Below are 18,139 nucleotides of genomic sequence, written 5' to 3'. Positions count from 1 at the left end.
ATGCATGAACACATTACACCCAAAACATTTATTATGATACTTTATTTCATGTAATACCTAGGTATATAGTATGCATTGTTTTAAACGAAATTGCAAGAAATTAAATGCGAAAAGCAGATGGTGTCGAAAATGCTCGATTTTGTCCACTTGACATTCCATTTAATGAGCTGAAAATGAAAGCAAAAATTAAAGACATATGAAAATCAAACACACCATCTATTAGAGCAAAAAATTATCTACCAAATGACATGAAATAGTTTGCGAAAGCGTTTCATTTATGAATATATTTTTTTAACTTGAAAAAAACGCTCACGAATTATTCCTCAACCCAATATGTATTTTCGTATAGCAAAGCCACATTGGGATATCTGCTGTGTCCACCGAGAGGTATCAAACCTCTGATTTAAGTGTTGTAAATCCCTAGACTTACCGCTATCCTGGCAGGGGATATCATGTTTCGAAGAATTCCGCATTCAAAATATATACTGTGCTAGATATCAAGTGATGTTTTATATTAATTTCATGATAATTTTAATAGGACATTTTTACCTGCAAGTGTTTTTAATTGGTTGCTGTAACTGTGGTGAAGGAAATGTCTTAAAATATGTTGATTGGTTTGAATTTCGCGCAAATCTACACGAGGGCTATCTGCACTAGCCGTCCCTAATTTAGCCGTGTAAGACTAGAGGGAAGGCAACTAGTCATCACCACCCACCGCCAACTCTTGCGCTACTCTTTTACCAACGAATAGTGGGATTGACCGTAACATTATAACGCCCCCACGGCTGAAAGGGCGAGCATGTTTGGCGCGACAGGGATGCGAACCCGTGACCCTCAGATTACGAGTCGCACGCCTTAACGCGCTTGGCCATGCCGGGCCCACGTACCAAAGTAAGTTAAAAGTATTGTTTAACTGAATATGTACTCTTTTATTAACGTCATAGTAACTGTAGTAGAAGTGGAAGGGTTTTATCTAAAGAATAGCCCACACGTAACTAAAGAACTTGCATTGAAATGTTTAGTCACTGGTAAACGTGTTTTTGTTTAAATAATCATTTTCAAGTAAATATTTTTCAGATGATGATCGTTGTTGTGTGACGTGACACATTTATAACATTCCATGGAAATCTATTAATATCTATTACCCGAATCTTTGGATTGTGGCTAAACTGTTGAGTGAAAACTTTAAATTGTTTATAAAAAAGGGAAAGAGATAGATGAGATAGTGACAAGTCTGCTGAAAATTCCTTGTTGCAATCTGGAATTGTTTGAACACCCTAAGGTTAATCGACTTTCAAAATCTACACTGTCATGTCTATTTCATATTAACAATAATTATCACTGTAGTGTGAAAAAAATTAATGTTATATCTAAAGCAGTGGTTCTTAACCTGGGTTCAATCGAATCCCAGCGGTTCGGTGAGTCAGTCTCAGAGGTTTGATGGAGAACAAGACACACACACTGTGTGTGTGTCGTTCCGTTTACCCCACTCGTATGATTCGTGACGTCATGCTCCACTTGGCCATCATTGGCTGCGGCTGATCACGTCACATCACTTGGCCTTAATATATTTGCTGCAGGGAACTTCGTGCGCTTAGCAGTCGACTTATGAGTGTAGTAATTGTGCGTCATTTGTGATTTTTTTCCTAATCTTTCAATCCTTTCATACTAACTATGTCGAGCAAAAACAGAAAGTCGTCGGACGAATACGTACAATATGGATTCACGTGTATAACGGAACATGATGGGAGTCAGCGTCCTCAATGCATGATTTGCAATGCCAAGTTGAGCAATTATAGTCTTGCAACGGCAAAACTGAGAGAGCACTCCCGAAAGCTGCATGGAGATGGGAAATATAAGAACACAACGCTTGCTGAATTCAAGGTAAAGAGAGCCAGCTTCGAGGAAAAGGCTACTTTGCCTGTTCTCAGCTTTGCACCCATCGACAAACCGATCCTCACAGCATCGTAAGACGTTGCGTACTTGATCGCAAAGCAGGGCAAAACACACACCATTGGTGAAACATTCGTCAAACCAGCTGTGTTAAAGATGGCGAATATCATGCTGGGAAAAGTTGCTGAAAATAAGTTATCCAAATTCCTCTTTCAAATGACACCATCAGCAGCAGAATAGATGACATGAGCGATGACGTCTTAGTTCAAGTAGTTGTAGATCTGATTTCAAGCCCAGCAAAATTCAGTCTTTAACTTCACGAGATCACTGACGTTTCCAATCTAAGCCAGCTTGTTGTAATTGTGTGCTGTATGAAGAACGACGAGATAAAAGAAGATTTTTTATTTTCTAAGCCTCTTACAACAACAACAACTAAGGCAGCTGATGTGAAGAAACTTGTGGATGACTACTTCAGAAACATCGATCTTTCGTGGGATATGCTTTCTACAGTTTGTTCGGACGGAGCTCCAGTCATGCTGGGATGAAACTCTGGTTTTGGTGCGCTGGTGAAAGCCGACGTACCACATATCATTGTAACGCACTGTGTTCTGCACAGGCATGCATTGGCAACAAAAACTTTGCCTTCAAAACTGGCAGAAGTATTAAAAATTGTAGTGGAATGTGTGAACTTTGTGTGAAATAGTTCCCTGAAGCATCGCATCTTCAAAGAGCTGTGTAATGAAATGGGCTCTGAATTCGAGGTACTTCTGTACCATTCTAACGTTCGGTGTTTATCCCGGGGAAAGGTGCTGAATCGTGTTTTTACCATATGTGTGAAATTAGCCCTGTTTTTGCGAGAGCACCAACATTGTCATGCAGATTGCTCCAAAAATTCTGAGTTCATTCTCATTTTAGTGTACATAGCCGATATCTTCAATACTCTCAATCAACAGATGCAGGGCGGTAGAGTCAACGTCATAGAAGCGGAAGAAAACCTGAAGGCTTTCAAAATAGCTACCATTATGGAAACGACGAACAGAGAATGATAACTCGCAAACTTTCCCCTGCTGGACGACTGTGTAAGTAAGATCGAAAATGTGTCTGAAATCGGAGACATTTCTGTACCCGGGGAACTGAAGTAAGCAATTGTCATGCACTTAGATGAGCTCACAAAGTCTCTCGACGGATATCTCCCACCAGAGTCATATCCAGCGTGAGTGAGACAGCCGTTCACGTTCAGTGTTGCGACATCAGATGTCAATGATGAATACCTTGATGAAATCATTGAACTTCAGCAGAGCCAGGTTCAACAGCAACTTTTCAGAGCAAAAACGCTCTCAACGTTTTGGTGTCACCTAATCGTAGCGTACCCTCTTATTGCCAAGAAAGCCCTTGAAATATTCATACCGTTTGTTACAACGTATTTTTGCGAGCAATTTTTTTCGAGGATGGTAGACATAAAATCAAAGAAAAGGAACAGACTTTGCTGCGAAAATGATATGAGAGTGGCACTTGCCAAGGTGAAGCCGCGCATTTCTGAACTTGTCTCTGAAAGGCAACAGCAAAAGTCACATTGATTTGCAGTAAATATTCATTGAGTTATGTTTTTGTTTTTGTGTGAAATTCATGTTTTGTTCTTTGAACACAGTGATATTGTGTGCAACTGATGTATGGTTTATTTTGTGCACTAATAAAATATCTACTTATCTTTTGAATTTGGAAAAATCATATTTTATTTTTCCAATTACAAAGGGTTCAGTGAATGCAAGTACGAAACTTCCGGGGTTCAGTACCTCCAGCAAGGTTGAGAACCACTGATCTAAAGGGATGTATCAATAAACTGTTTTTATATATTGTACTCACTGTTTCTTTTGATTTTTTTAATCACGACAATAACAACATCAAGAGTTGCTGTGTACATTACCTTCAAACTGATGCTGGGACAGATTTTATTGAGTGTCTCTTTCGACAGTATTTCAAGGGACAAGACATTCACTTCTTTGCTACACATAACAAAAGAAAAGTTTCTATACTAAAAACATTTATTTACACTTTAAAATGTGATGCTACTTTCCTCGTCATGACACTTATAAATATACCACTAAATTGAAACATCTGGTCAGCGCCTATAATAAGGCGTATCACCATGAAATTAAAACGAGACCAATAGATATTAATCACTCTACTCAGTCTGTGCTGTGGAAAAGTAGGCAACCAGGAATGTATTAGTAAAGTGAAGCTTTAAAAAGGCTGTATGCATGGATGGACAGATGAAATATTTACGAGATACCAGAAAATAGAGAGAAATGCACCAGTTTATTACCCACAAGACTATGTAGGAGAAAAGTTAAATGGAAAATTTTATGAATCTGAACTACAAATAGTTATAAAGTCTCCTGATGATGTTTATGCTATTGAAGAAATATAAGATGAACAAGGAAAAGGCAAATACAAACAATACTTTGTAGAATGGAAAGGATGCCCTTAAAGATTTATTAGTTGGATCCCTCAAACAGATCTGAATCGCTTGTCTTCATAAATGTCATGCATAACTATATTTCTCGTTATTCAACATGGATCAGTTGTGTGTGACGTTACCCAGTAACTGTTCTATGAATTATTTTGCTAATAATACTTTGAGAAACTATAGCACTCATCTTCCAGGATCTATTAACTTTGAAGGTTCATGGGAAGTGGCCTTGGTCAGATTACAGTATGCACATAGTTGATATAACGTGCCTGATGGTACAGGATGGATATCATATTTCTCAGGCTCTCACTGTGCTACCATAATAAATGATATTAGACCAAGGTTATTATAAAAAAACTATGATATTTACTTAGAATCTTAAAGCAAGTAGAAAATATATTTCTTAAGCCCGACAATGAACGTATATTTATTTATCATTCAATCGCCTGAAAAGTAAGGGTTAACATAAATGGTGGAGTTTCTATAACACTTGATTCTGTACTGTCAATTATACTTGGGTTTAATCATAGCCACACCATAAAGTATCCCACTATAGCATCATACACTGTTAATATGCATCGTGGATTTTATTCATTCTATGTTTACTCAGATGTTACGGAATATAGTATTGTTGGTGATGCATATGTACCACTGATACTAATTGTTTAAGATAAATATCATAATGGAAACATGATCACCGATTCCTTTACAAATCCTCAATACAGATCCGTGTCTAAACAAACATTACAGATCGATATAAAGGATGACATTGGTTGACCTATCTTATCTGAACAACGAAAAGTGATAGTAACTCTTCACAATCTTGAGAGTTCCCTACAATCAAGAACCAGACATCTATGACTAATATTACGATTATCAAGTTGGAAATGGTTTACTTTATTATACTGGCTAGTCAGTGGCAGTGGGAACACGGATTAGGAGACGTTTTAACCAACCTATTTCTTTCTGCTGTACCATTTCTGAAATAAAGAAGCATTAGCCATAGGAAAACAGGCAGTTACATAACGTATACATTTAGCGTTTGATGTCACACAAGGAAACATTTTTAAACGCTGTCTAGTCAGATTCTATGTAATAAAAAGAAGAAATGTAAAGGACCCATCTTCAGAATATTTAAACAAGTAATCACGACTCTTTCGCCACAGGAAAAGTCCTGTCAGTGTACAAAGTCTGAGCTGGATTTTTCTGCCACACAAACAGTAATTCAGGAAAGTTGTAGGATTAAATATTATCTTCTGTCTTCAGTAATTAACAGAGGACTTATTGAATTTTATACATATGGATCAGGAGATGGATATTTAGATCCAGACTAATCGTTTCTACATGTAATTACAAAGACCACGAAGCTTGATGGTACCAATATAAAAAAAGATGAAGTTACCTCAGCACCTGTCAACTTTTTACTTCATGTTCTGTTTTCTCAACTAAATGTATACCTTAATGATAAACTTATTTCTTCGTCTCTTAACATTTATACATATAAGACCTTCATAGAAGCTTTACTAAGTTCTAATGATGAGGCTAAGATAACTCATTTGACATCATCCACGTGGCTAAAAGATACATCAAGCAATTTGGATTACCTCAATTTTGATGATGACAAAAACTACAATATGAAAGATCGATACACGTGATAGGCAAACAGTCAACATAATCGGTCTTTTACATTCAGATATATTTTTACAAAACACGTTCTTGCTTAATGACGTAAGTTTAAAACTCCGACTCAGACAAAGTTTTGTATTATATCAAATATTATGATGGACTTGGTGGAATTCAATATTATACTACAACATGTTTGTATCTACGTCACAAAAGTCGAGATCACCCTGACTGTCGTTCTGTCACGTGCTAAAGCATTTCAGAAAGAAACAGCTAAATATCCTTTGAAATATATAATGTATAAATATTTTTCAATTCCCCAAGAAAACTTACAAGAATCTATTCGTAATGTTTTTTTAGGTCAAGTATTGTTCCCCATTGGCATAATGGTATGTCTGTTGACTCACACTGCGAGAAATCGGGTTTCAATACCCGTCGTGGGCTCTGCATAGGTATCCCACTGTGTAGCTTTGTGCTTAATTCTAAAACAAACAAACGAACAAACATGTCAAGTACCTATTCGTCTTGTATTGATAATGATGCATTTAATACGTCTTGGAAGAAAAATCTATGCAACTTCAAACACTACTATACCAATTTCATGTATTTAAATACACTTTGGTTGTGCTTTACTTAACACTAAATATTTTAGCATATGCAGAATTTCAGTCAGTTTTAGAAATCAATCAGTCTAGAAACATCGTAACAGATATCTAAGAAGTTACTGAATACTATGAATGAATATTAAAAATAATTGTTGTGTCCTAATTTTTATTATAATAACATTACTGAATTAATAAGTTTTTTTGTTGAGCCACGTTTTGAACTTGTGGTTCCTTTACGTAACCATTCAATAAAGCAGCAGAAATATGCGTTTGGTGAGAACTTTTGTAACTATGATGTCATGTAAAAACGCATTCTTTACTTTGGACACAATCAATCATCATGTCCGCATGTCATAGCGGCCTGTGGTGACACTTTGTTGAATTATAGCATAATGAATGGCTGTAATGACAGCCTAGCAATGCGTCCCTAACTATGCGTCATCTAGGGACAATTGTTTGAACTAAACTATGTACCGAGATAGCCAATCTGCGTGAGATGACATCCTTTGGCCACGACAGTTACAGGCTTACTACATTAATGCTCTTATCCAGAGGATGTAAACATTAAATTTATTTATTCGTTTATACACGAAATATTTCAAATTAATCGCAGGTTATCAAGATTACCTCCAAAACACTTCCATTAATATTGTGTTAATTATTCTTTAGAGATCATGACACACATATAACATAAGCATATGAGACATATTTTAATAAAGTTTAAACAATGATCAACAACAAAATTGATAAGATACTGAATTCAAATCAAAAGTTTATCCTTAAATAAAATATTCAAAACTTCGCGGTGATGTTTTTGCACGTGTAGAATACAAATGGTTCGCACCTCATATTTAAATGATTTCGAATAAGCAAATCTGCAATTCAAGTGAAAATTACAGCCAATATAAATCCCGATGGAATGAAAAACACCAAAACTATATTTTGATATTGTTTGGCACTTTTTAAGCAGTGTAATACTACTAATGGGTTGCTTTTGGTAAAGGTGTGTGACAGCTCTTTCTAATACAAAATATTCACATAGATTATAAAGATAGAAGTTATTTTTGTATTTATTCGCACTGGAAGAAGAAAGGAATATAAATCAACTTGGGGTACCAGGACTATTCATAAACAGCCCTATAGCAAACTATATTCCAATCATGGTAAGCAAAGTGCAACATTTAATGGTGAGAATCTATAAACACAAAGGACAGCATTGCAGTCCACGTGTTCTAACAACTAGAAAGGTGACACAAATTGGTTCTATGACATATCTTTTCAGACGTTACATGCAACAAGTAGCTGCAGGATATTAATGTTATACCGCACGAAGATGTATTGACCTGATCGATCTACCGGATGCAATATCTACAAAACTATGTACAATCGAACTGTTGAAACGACTCTATCTGAATAAAGTTCACAGAAAGAAAAAGGATAACCTTACCACAATGCCTTTTGCAATATGAAGTGCATCACAGTGTTATTTTCAAAATTCTTGGCCATCAGAAAGAACATGATTGGACGTAAAAACATGAACTGCAACCACATAGTAACGCTTCGAAATTGTTTTAATATAATGCATTCAGCAGTTATATTGCTAACGATGTCTTTTGTTTTAGTATTTTACTTTCGAAAATACTCACCAGTTATATTTATAACGATGTCTTTTGCTTTAGTATTTTACTTTCAAAAATACTTAACAGTTATATTGATAACGATGTCTTTTGTTTTGCTATTTTACTTTCAAAAATACTTAACAGTTATATTGATAACGATGACTTTTGTTTTAGTATTTGACTTTCGCAAATACTTAACAGTTATATTGATAACGATGTCTTTTGTTTTGGTATTTTACTTTCGAAAATACTTAACAGTTACATTGATAACGATGTCTTTTGTTTTAGTATTTTACTTTCGAAAATACTTAACAGTTATATTGATAACAATGACTTTTGTTTTAATATTTTAGTTTCGAAAATACAGCCATAATGGATATAGTTTTCAAATCAATTTCAAGGACACAACAAAGAAGTTAAATCTGGGTAAATCCACTAACATTGAAGCACCAAATGTCAAGGAAATGATAATATTAAAAGAAAACCTTCGTACTTGTGTATAATACATACACATATATATTAAAATAATCGTCCAAAATCTTCATAAAAATTATTCTTTTAAACATTTTTATTTTAAACTATCATGTACAAGTTTCTAAAATCAAATAGTAACTGTAAAAGTGTCATTAAAATAATGAATTAAGATTGCTTCATTAAAAACATTTCTATATTAAGAGCTATCTTATTTAGGTCTACAGCTACTATTAAGAGTTATCTTATTTAGGTCTACAGCTACTATTAAGAGTTATCTTATTTGGGTCTACAGCTACTATTAACAGTTATCTTATTTAGGTCTACAGCTACTATTAAGAGCTATCTTATTTAGGTCTACAGTTATTAGTAAGAGCTATCTTATTTAGGTCTACAGCAAATATTAAGAGCTATCTTATTTAGGTCTACAGGTACTGGAAATAGAAAACAAAAAAAAAGCCAGGTGCTGTGATATTTGCAAGTAAAGCTGGTTTTTCCTTAGAGCGGCAAATTAAGTTCACTGAATAACAGTAAATTCGATAAGATAGTTATCACAAGGCCCGGCATGGCTAGGTGGGTTAAGGCGTGCGACTCGTAATCGGAGGGTCGCGGGTTCGCATCACCTTAACACCAAACATGCTCGCCTTTTCAGCCGTGGGTGCTTTATAGTGTTACGATCAATCCCACTATTCGTTGGTAAAAGAGTAGCCCAAGAGTTGGTGGTGGGTGGTGATGACCAGCTGCCTTCCCTCTAGTCTTACACTGCTAAATTAGGGACGGCTAGCGCAGATAGCCCTCGTGTAGCTTTGTGCGAAATTCAAAAACAAAAAATAGTTATCTCAAATCACTTCTTAATTTCTCCGAAACTAATCAAGTTCGTGAGAATGGAATATTCTGGGTACGGTGAAAACTATAATAAATAACCATTTTTAAATAACACAAACATAATGAGTATATTATCTCAAGTCATTGGACAACTGCGTTCACTGGATCGAAACTGTTTTCTCCCTCAAATTTACCAGACTGTTTAACTATACATTATTCAATTAACTCAGTAGCATCAGACGTACCTACTACGACTAGCGCACAACATGTACTTAAACATCCTTATTCAAACTTAATGAAGGTTGTAATTTCATGGCATCACCTGACATATTACTAGAGGACACTGCTGTCAGCATTCAAGCACGAGATGCATCTTTACAGCAATACATATTTTGGATCAACCAGGTGTTACCTGAATAGAATGACAAAGAACAAAAGTAGCTAGAACTAATGCAACTTTCTTGACCTGTTATAAGAAAAATACATGTACCAGGTTAACTGACAAATTATAAAAATAAATAAATAAATGAAATAAGACAACAGAAAATATATGACGTTAGAATGAAAGTCAAATTAATTATTATACTCTGATAGCTAAATGTTTAGATAAATTCATTTACTAATTACTAAATGATTTTTACTCACAGAGAGTGAGCTGCAGTGAAAAAATATTATGTTCATTAAAACATAGAGACACCATGCTTTCCTTATCAATATTTTAAGAATTTGAATAAACTCCGTATTTATCGAATTTTAACTGATATAAACGAACGCAGGAAAGAGAGGTTTGTTTGTTTTTGAGTTCGCTCAAAGGTAACCGAGTGCTATCTGTGCTAGCCGTCCCTGATTTAGCAGTGTAAGACTAGAGAGAAGGCAGCTAGTCTTGTTTTGTTTTGTTTGTTTTTTTGGAATTTCGCACAAAGCAACTCGAGGGCTATCTGTGCTAGCCGTCCCTAATTTAGCAGTGTAAGACTAGAGGGAAGGCAGCTAGTCATCACCACTTACCGCCAACTCTTGGGCTACTCTTTAATCAACGAAGAGTAGGATTGACCGTCATATTATAATGCCCCCACGGCTGAAAGGGCGAGCATGTTTGGTGCGACTGGGATTCGAACCCACGACCCTCGGATTACGAGTCGAACGCCTTAACACGTTTGGCCATGCCGTGCCGGAAAGAGAGGAACTAGAAATAAAAAAATAAAAAAGGCAAACCTAAATAACACCAAAGAGAAAGAGAAAACACACGTCAGAATTGAATCCTTATTTATTTTTACTTAATAATTCGTCCGCATCTTTCATTAGTACTGGTTCATTGCTTTTGTTTTTATATTTTCTTTGTTAATGGTGCCTTTTTACCGCTGCCGTAATTGTTAGACTGCACTTTAAACTATACAGAAAGTTTGTATGTTTCCGATTACTTAAATTACTCAGTGTATAAAACTGTATTATGACCACAAGGAGTCAACGAATTCTCAACATATCGACAATATTTAAATTACTTAACCAGTAAGTTTTCTTCTTTCTCCACAATGTTAAAAATATTTAATTAAAAATTGTTGTTGATCCACATTTGTTTGTACTATCAAGGACAGAGTTTTAACGTTTGAACTTATTCAAATAACGATTTTTTTCCCCGTCACACCAAACATGCTCGTCGTGGGGGGAAGACGTTATAATATGACGGTCAATCGTTGGTAAAAGAATAGCCCAAGAGTTGGCGGTGGGTGGTGATGACTAGCTGCCTCCCTCTAGTCTCACACTACTAAATTACGGACGGCTAGCGGAGATAGCCTGCGTGTAGCTATGTATCAAATTCAAACCAAACCAAACGAATTTTCCGCAGTAGGTTGTAAGACAAATTTCACGAATTTTTCAGCCCCTCAGTAGCACAGCGGCATGTATGCGGACATACAACGCTAGAAACAGGATTTTGATATCTGTATCGGGGAAAGTGCAGATAGCCCATTGTTTAACTTTGCGCTTAACTACAAAAGAACAAGTGTCTATATTTCTTATGATTTTTTATATAAATGTGTATGCAATCAACAATATAAAAATCAAACTAAATGAATGCCGTAAATAAATATATTTGCATTTAATTTTTTCCATTTTTTTGGCTATCATAAACAATAGTAAATTTTGAACACGTTAACGTTTGACTCACATCTTTCTAAAACGTCTACGCTCTCGCCAACAGTCTAGTGTTTTAACTATTGTACTATAAAGAACAGTCATGCGTGTCAAAAAACCGGAACACACATCACCAGCACAACGGAAAAAGACCGTGAAAGCTAGACCACGCAATTTGTTAAAATGAAAACAAGATGGTTGATAGATGATGCACGCAACCAGCGTTTGGAAATATGATGAGTGTAATTTTAGGCTTGCAGATGCGCAAAACTGGCACGTGTTTACGACAGAAAGATTATATCTTGAGATACCTCTATTTACCAGTGATAAATTAACTATCATTTGAATACAACAAGGTAAAGGAAATTATTAAGGATTAACCGTCACTGGAAAATAATGGCTTTTGTTGCTCTACGTCTGCACGAGACAACTGTAATAACTAATGAATCAGATTATGAAGCACTATTAGGCTAAACGTACAAACACAGAAATAATAGCTTCTGTAAAACTACCTACTCCTATGACAGTTGGATCGATAAAACTGATTTGTATAACAAGAATTACTGTTTAGAATCTACGTAATGTAACTATATATATATATATATATATATATATTAGTGAAAAAAGAATACATTTTAATGAAGTTAAATAAGCAAAATCACAAGGAAGGACTGCATTAAAAACAGCAAATCCAAACCTCTGACTAATTATATTAGTTTGTTATAACTAAAAAATAAGCAGAAACAAAAATAAATTAAACAAAAACAAAAAACGCTGAACTAATTGAAAAGACCTCAGAGTACAAACCATAGTGTGGGATTATATATGTTAAAAGTATTTAGTATTGACCAATTTTGGTTCAAAACGATGAAATGTAAAGCACAGTAATAATGTTGAACAAAACAAAAAACAGTCAACATTAGTATCAAATAATGAAGACACATATTTAAAGCAACGGAATGTGGTCACGTAGTTTATTTTTTTGTTTTTTGAATTTTATACAAAGCTTCTCGAGGGCTATCTGTGTTCTTTTTTTTTTTACTTACCCTTCAAGATATGAGAAAAACTACAAACAACCTGAAACATTCAGTGCAACATTTTAAGACGGTTTTTACGAAGAAAAACGTCAAATACATAATTTGGTAAATTTTTAATTTATTTTATTACATTTTTGATTCTTGGTTATGCAGAGGGCAGTTTAAAAAATTTAACCCCCGACGACATACTGTGTAAATTGCTCATTGCTCAGCTCAGCATGAAGAGTATAACATTATGTTTTTCTCAGTATTAAAAATGAAGTTACGAAAATCGTTTTGATTTTCTGAGTGTTTTATCAAACAATTTAGAATTAATATTGTCAGGCTATCGAAGCGGAATTACTAAATATTTTTACCAAGATCTGCCACTTCCCACGAAACCATTAATAATACACGTGCAAAGTATTTCATTGATATATCCGATACAAAATTCCGATTATATATGTATCCCGCTAGAACAGCGGGAAGTCTACTAACGGATTTACAACGCTAGATTCAGCTGTTCGATTCCCCTCAATGGACACAGTAGACAGCCCGATGTAGTTTTGCTATAAGAAAACACACATTCACTGACTAGATATAAACGATAGAAAACAATACAGAGGAAAGGGGTGTTGAAATAATTACATAATTATAATGTTTGCTCCTGAAATATAAAGGCCTACCTTTCGAAAACGCTCATGGCATAGGGTTTTATATTAAGACTTCTTGCGCTTACTTTCTCTCTGACATCATGTACGAACATAAAACACATTTGACTTATAAATCAGTAAATAAAACTACGTTTAACAACAGAAATAATTTAACATAAACATAAAATTTAGTTACTAAAATTTCAGTTCAAAAATACAATCCTCGAAATTCTCATGAAATGTAAAAATTACACGCCTTGGCTTGTTTTGAATTTCGCACAAAGCTACACGAGGGCTATCTGTGCTAGCCGTTCCTAATTTAGCAGGATGAGACTAGAGGGAAGGCAGCTAGTCATCATCACCCACCGCCAGCTCTTGGGCTGCTCTTTTACCAAAGAATAGTGGGATTAACCGTTACATTATAACGCCCCCACGGCTGAAAGGGCGAGCATGTTTGGTGTGACGGGGATTCAAACTCGCAACCCTAAGATTACGAGTCGAGTGCCTTAACCATTTGGCCATGCCGGGCCTACACACGCTCTGGTATCATCATTAAAAAATGATTAACAGGAGAGCCATCTTTCGATACATCTTATTCAAAATATTTCTGTATTTAATAAATAATTTATTTTCGCTTATAAGCTACTTGGTAGTAACGAATTTAAATTAGAAATTAATAACTGTATAAAAAGATGGTACTAAAAACATGTCAACAATATTTTAGCTGTTGTTTAATTTGAACCCATTTCAAGTTTAAAATGTATTAATGTATATTAAAAGCATTTTTTTTCTAGACCACAAACCACCAAAACAATACATTATTTTGAATATTTAACTTATAAGATATTGCTATAGGAAATATTTCAGAATTGTTTCTGCATTTGATTATTATTGTTTCATAATTATTCGACGTGACAGAGTATCACGAGTTTTATAATATAATATAACAAGATATTTAAAGGCAACCAGGGTCTTACTGACCCACCTCGGTTATTACATCCTCTAAACTAAACTATTATGAATTTTTTTAAAAATCTTAAAATCAGCCTTTATCATACATATAGTTTTGAAGCTTTCTCTTAAACTCACTTAACTTTACTGCTTCCACAACTTCTGAAAACAACTTATTCCAGAGACCAACATTCCTGCCAGAAAAATAAAACTGTCTCACCCAAAGTTGACTCTAATTTTGCCAAAAGTTATATTTGTGTCACCTTGTCCAACTATTCTCACCGTTAAGTATGGAAAAACATAACGTATGAACACTATCAATTTCCTTTAAAATCTTAATTAATCACCCCAATCAGATCCTCTCTAATTCTTGTTTTCTGAAGGAAAAACATTTTCACATATCTTAATCTCTCCTCGTATGACAAACTCTCCATCCCAGGCATCATTCTGGTAACCATCCTTTGAGCCCTTTCCAACATAATTGTAGTAGCATTATTAATTATGAAGACACGCTGAAAGTTTTTTTTTATGTGTGTAAGACGTGCAGTTCGTCTCAAATTATGCTTCTGAGAGTAATAACTTAAGCTTTCATTTTTTAGAATAACTACAAATATTAATTTATTATAAATAATTACTAAAGCACAGTGCTATCTTATGTTACTTAATTGTTAGAAGCCGTGTTTGGGTAATCCATGAAATTAACAGGTTGATTTACTTTAGAAGTGTAAAGTTGTTTATAATTAAATATTGCGTGGAATAAAGTTGCCTTCTTGTTTCTCTGTGCGCCAGTAGAGTGCGTTAATAAACGGCATCCTTGGCCATGCTTCATTCGCATTGAAGTGGTGTAAATAAAACCAACTCGTCAGCTTTAATTCCATTAAACATTAGTTTACGAACTTTTATTAAAGAAGGTTGGTGGAGGGTAAGTACTTTATGAAAGTTTAAGTTATAAATGTTCATCAAACATCTGTGTGTGTTTTCCTATAACAAAACTACACAAAGCTCTCTGCTGTGTACACCGAGGGAAATCGAAACCCTGATTTTAGTGATATCAATCCGAAGACGTATTGCTGAATCATCGTGGGATCAGTCGAGATATCTTATTAGAAGTTATTAATTTTGTTTCTAAAACTGTCCATAAAATTTCCTATGTTAACTTAGTAAACACATCTAACGAAATAAGACAAAGACCAGTTAAATTTTCAGCAGTAGTTCAGTGGTATGTTTGTGGACTTTTAAAGTAAAAAGTCAGGTTTCGAAATCCCATTGTGTGGCTTTGGGCTTAACTACAAACTAAAAAAAAGACTAGTTGACACAAGTTCGTTCTCTTCCTACTACATTTGATAAGATAAAATAACATTGCATTTTGTGTCGTTTTTAGCAATTTTCTGGTCATAAAATATTCAAATAATCTCAGTGCAACTTTCTATTTTAACTACGTTATTAATATTGTTTTTTATTGATAAGGCCGTTTTCTAAGTTATTTTACTTAACAGGTATTCTATTAAATTACCCGCAACTTAGCTCTGTACAAATGTTCTTGCTGAAACAAATAAATGCACAATTTTTACCTTTTTCTGTTAATGAAACAGCTTACATTCCAGGATCATGAAGTGTATCACCATGTTGATTTGTAAGTAACATATTTCTCTACTAGATGACGCAACGTGCATGACGCTTTATTGGAAATGATTGGTTTGGTGTTTTTTAAATTTCGCGCAAAGCTACACGTGGGCTATCTGCGCTAGCCGTCCCTCATTTAGCAGTGTAAGACTTGAGGGAAAGCAGCTAGTCATTACCACCCACTGCCAAATCTTGGGCTACTCTTTTACCAACGAATAGTGGGATTGACCGTCATATTATAATGCCCTCGCGGCTGAAAGGACAATCATGTTTGGTGTGACGGAGCCTCAGATTACAAGTCGAATGTCTTAACCACCTGAATATGCCGAGCCTACTGGAAATGATTGTTTGTTTGAACATAAGCAAAAAACTAGATATTATGCTATCGGTGCTCTGCCCATCACGGGTTTTGAAACTCGGTTTCTAGTATTGAAAGTCTGCAGACATACCACCGTGCCGCTGGGGGACTAGTGAAGAACTTTAATGAAATGTAATATGCGAAAAAAAGTTGTGCAGGGGACAGTGAAATTCAGGATTTCACATGATTAACCAGAACATCATTAACCAGAGCATTTTGATAATATTTACTGTTGTTTTGAACGAAGAAAATAACAACAAAAATTTATATTCTCCCTTGGCTTGCACTAAAAAAATGATAATTTGTGCTTATTTTATATGCGTGTTTCCTTTTAGCAAAGTCACCTCAGGTTATCTGCTTTATCTACTGAAGTGAATCGAATCCCTTAAAATCGATTTTAAGTACTGTAAGTCCGAAGACTTAATACTTATAGGCAAAAACGGCTCGTTTGGGTTGAGAAAATATTTTATAACCCAAAATATTCTCAACCCAAACGAGCCGTTTTTGCATATAAATTTCTCAACAAGTGGGTTTCTCGACATCACTGAAGACTTAACACTGTCCCAGCGTAGGACGCTTATTTTAAATCACAAAGTATTAATGAAATTAAATAATCACTTTTAATTAACCAGGAATTGCTCAAACACAAGGTTTACATTACAGTGCTATATTTAGCTGAAAAGGTTGGGATGTTTAATCTATTCGAAGTCCGTAAGCCAATTTTAACAATCGCACCGTTAACCTTCAACAATAGTAGCCAGATGCTGTTAAAACTAGACCTAGTAACAAACTAGTTTCCTAAACGCATTATCAACGTTCAACGATAGTTGTCGGTGGGTATTAAAACGACGCGAACTAACAATCTAGCTTCCATAAATGTATTATTAATCTTTAAAGGCAGTATGTGGAAGGTGTTAAAATTTGGCCTATTAATAAGCTGCTTATCTTTTATTTTCTTGATTTGATTGTCTGTTTGTACACAAGGGCTATCTGTGCTGTGCCTACTTAAAATATCAAAACCCGGTTTCTAGTGTTATGATTCCTCAAACTCGCCCCTCAGTGGTTCAGCGGTTTCTCTGCGGACTTACAACGCTAAAAACCGGGTTTCGATAACCGTGGCGGGCAGAACACAGATAGCCCATTGTGTAGCTTTGTGCTTAATTTAAACAACAACAACAACAATCCTTAAACTCACCACTTGGAGCGCTTCTCTTGGCACAATGAGTAAGATTCTCAAGTATTGAAGCTTCTTAACGCTTCTCTAAAATTTGTTTTTATTGTGAAATGGAAGTACGTGTGAAAGCCAAGCTTTGGAAATGGGTGTGTTATTTAAGATATAATTACGTATTAACTTCTTATAATCATTCATATCATTTATTTTTAGACTACATGGATAACTTTGTTTAATATTACTAGATTGTAAACCTTCTAGACATTTAGGTTTGTTTGTTTTTCTCACTGTAAGTGTAATCCTTTTTACCAGTTTAATTTAAGGTCGATAATATTGACTTATTGACTTGTTTTCAATAGAAAAATAACATTTAAAGTTAAACATCAAGTATGACGTAGCATTATAAACTGTACATTAATATCTTGTGCATTTGGCAGCCATTTAACATGTAATTAATATATGGTCCAAAGCATCATGATCTATTTGTTTAATATTGAATTTTGTGCAAAGCTACATAAAGGCTATCTGCGCTAGCCATTCTTAATTTAGCAGTGTAGGATTAAAGTGAAGGCAGCTAGCCATCACCACCCACCGCCAGCTCTTGTTTGGGCCACTTCTTTACCAACGAATAGAGGAATTGATTGTAATATAATAGCGTCCCCACGGCTGAAACAGCGAGCATGTTTGAGTGAACGGAAATTTAACTCGCCATTCGGACCAGCCGGCCTTAA

The sequence above is a fragment of the Tachypleus tridentatus genome, chromosome 9 (genome assembly GCF_004210375.1).
Source record: "Tachypleus tridentatus isolate NWPU-2018 chromosome 9, ASM421037v1, whole genome shotgun sequence".
Classification (NCBI taxonomy): domain Eukaryota; kingdom Metazoa; phylum Arthropoda; class Merostomata; order Xiphosura; family Limulidae; genus Tachypleus; species Tachypleus tridentatus.
This window is presented reverse-complemented; position numbering follows the sequence as displayed.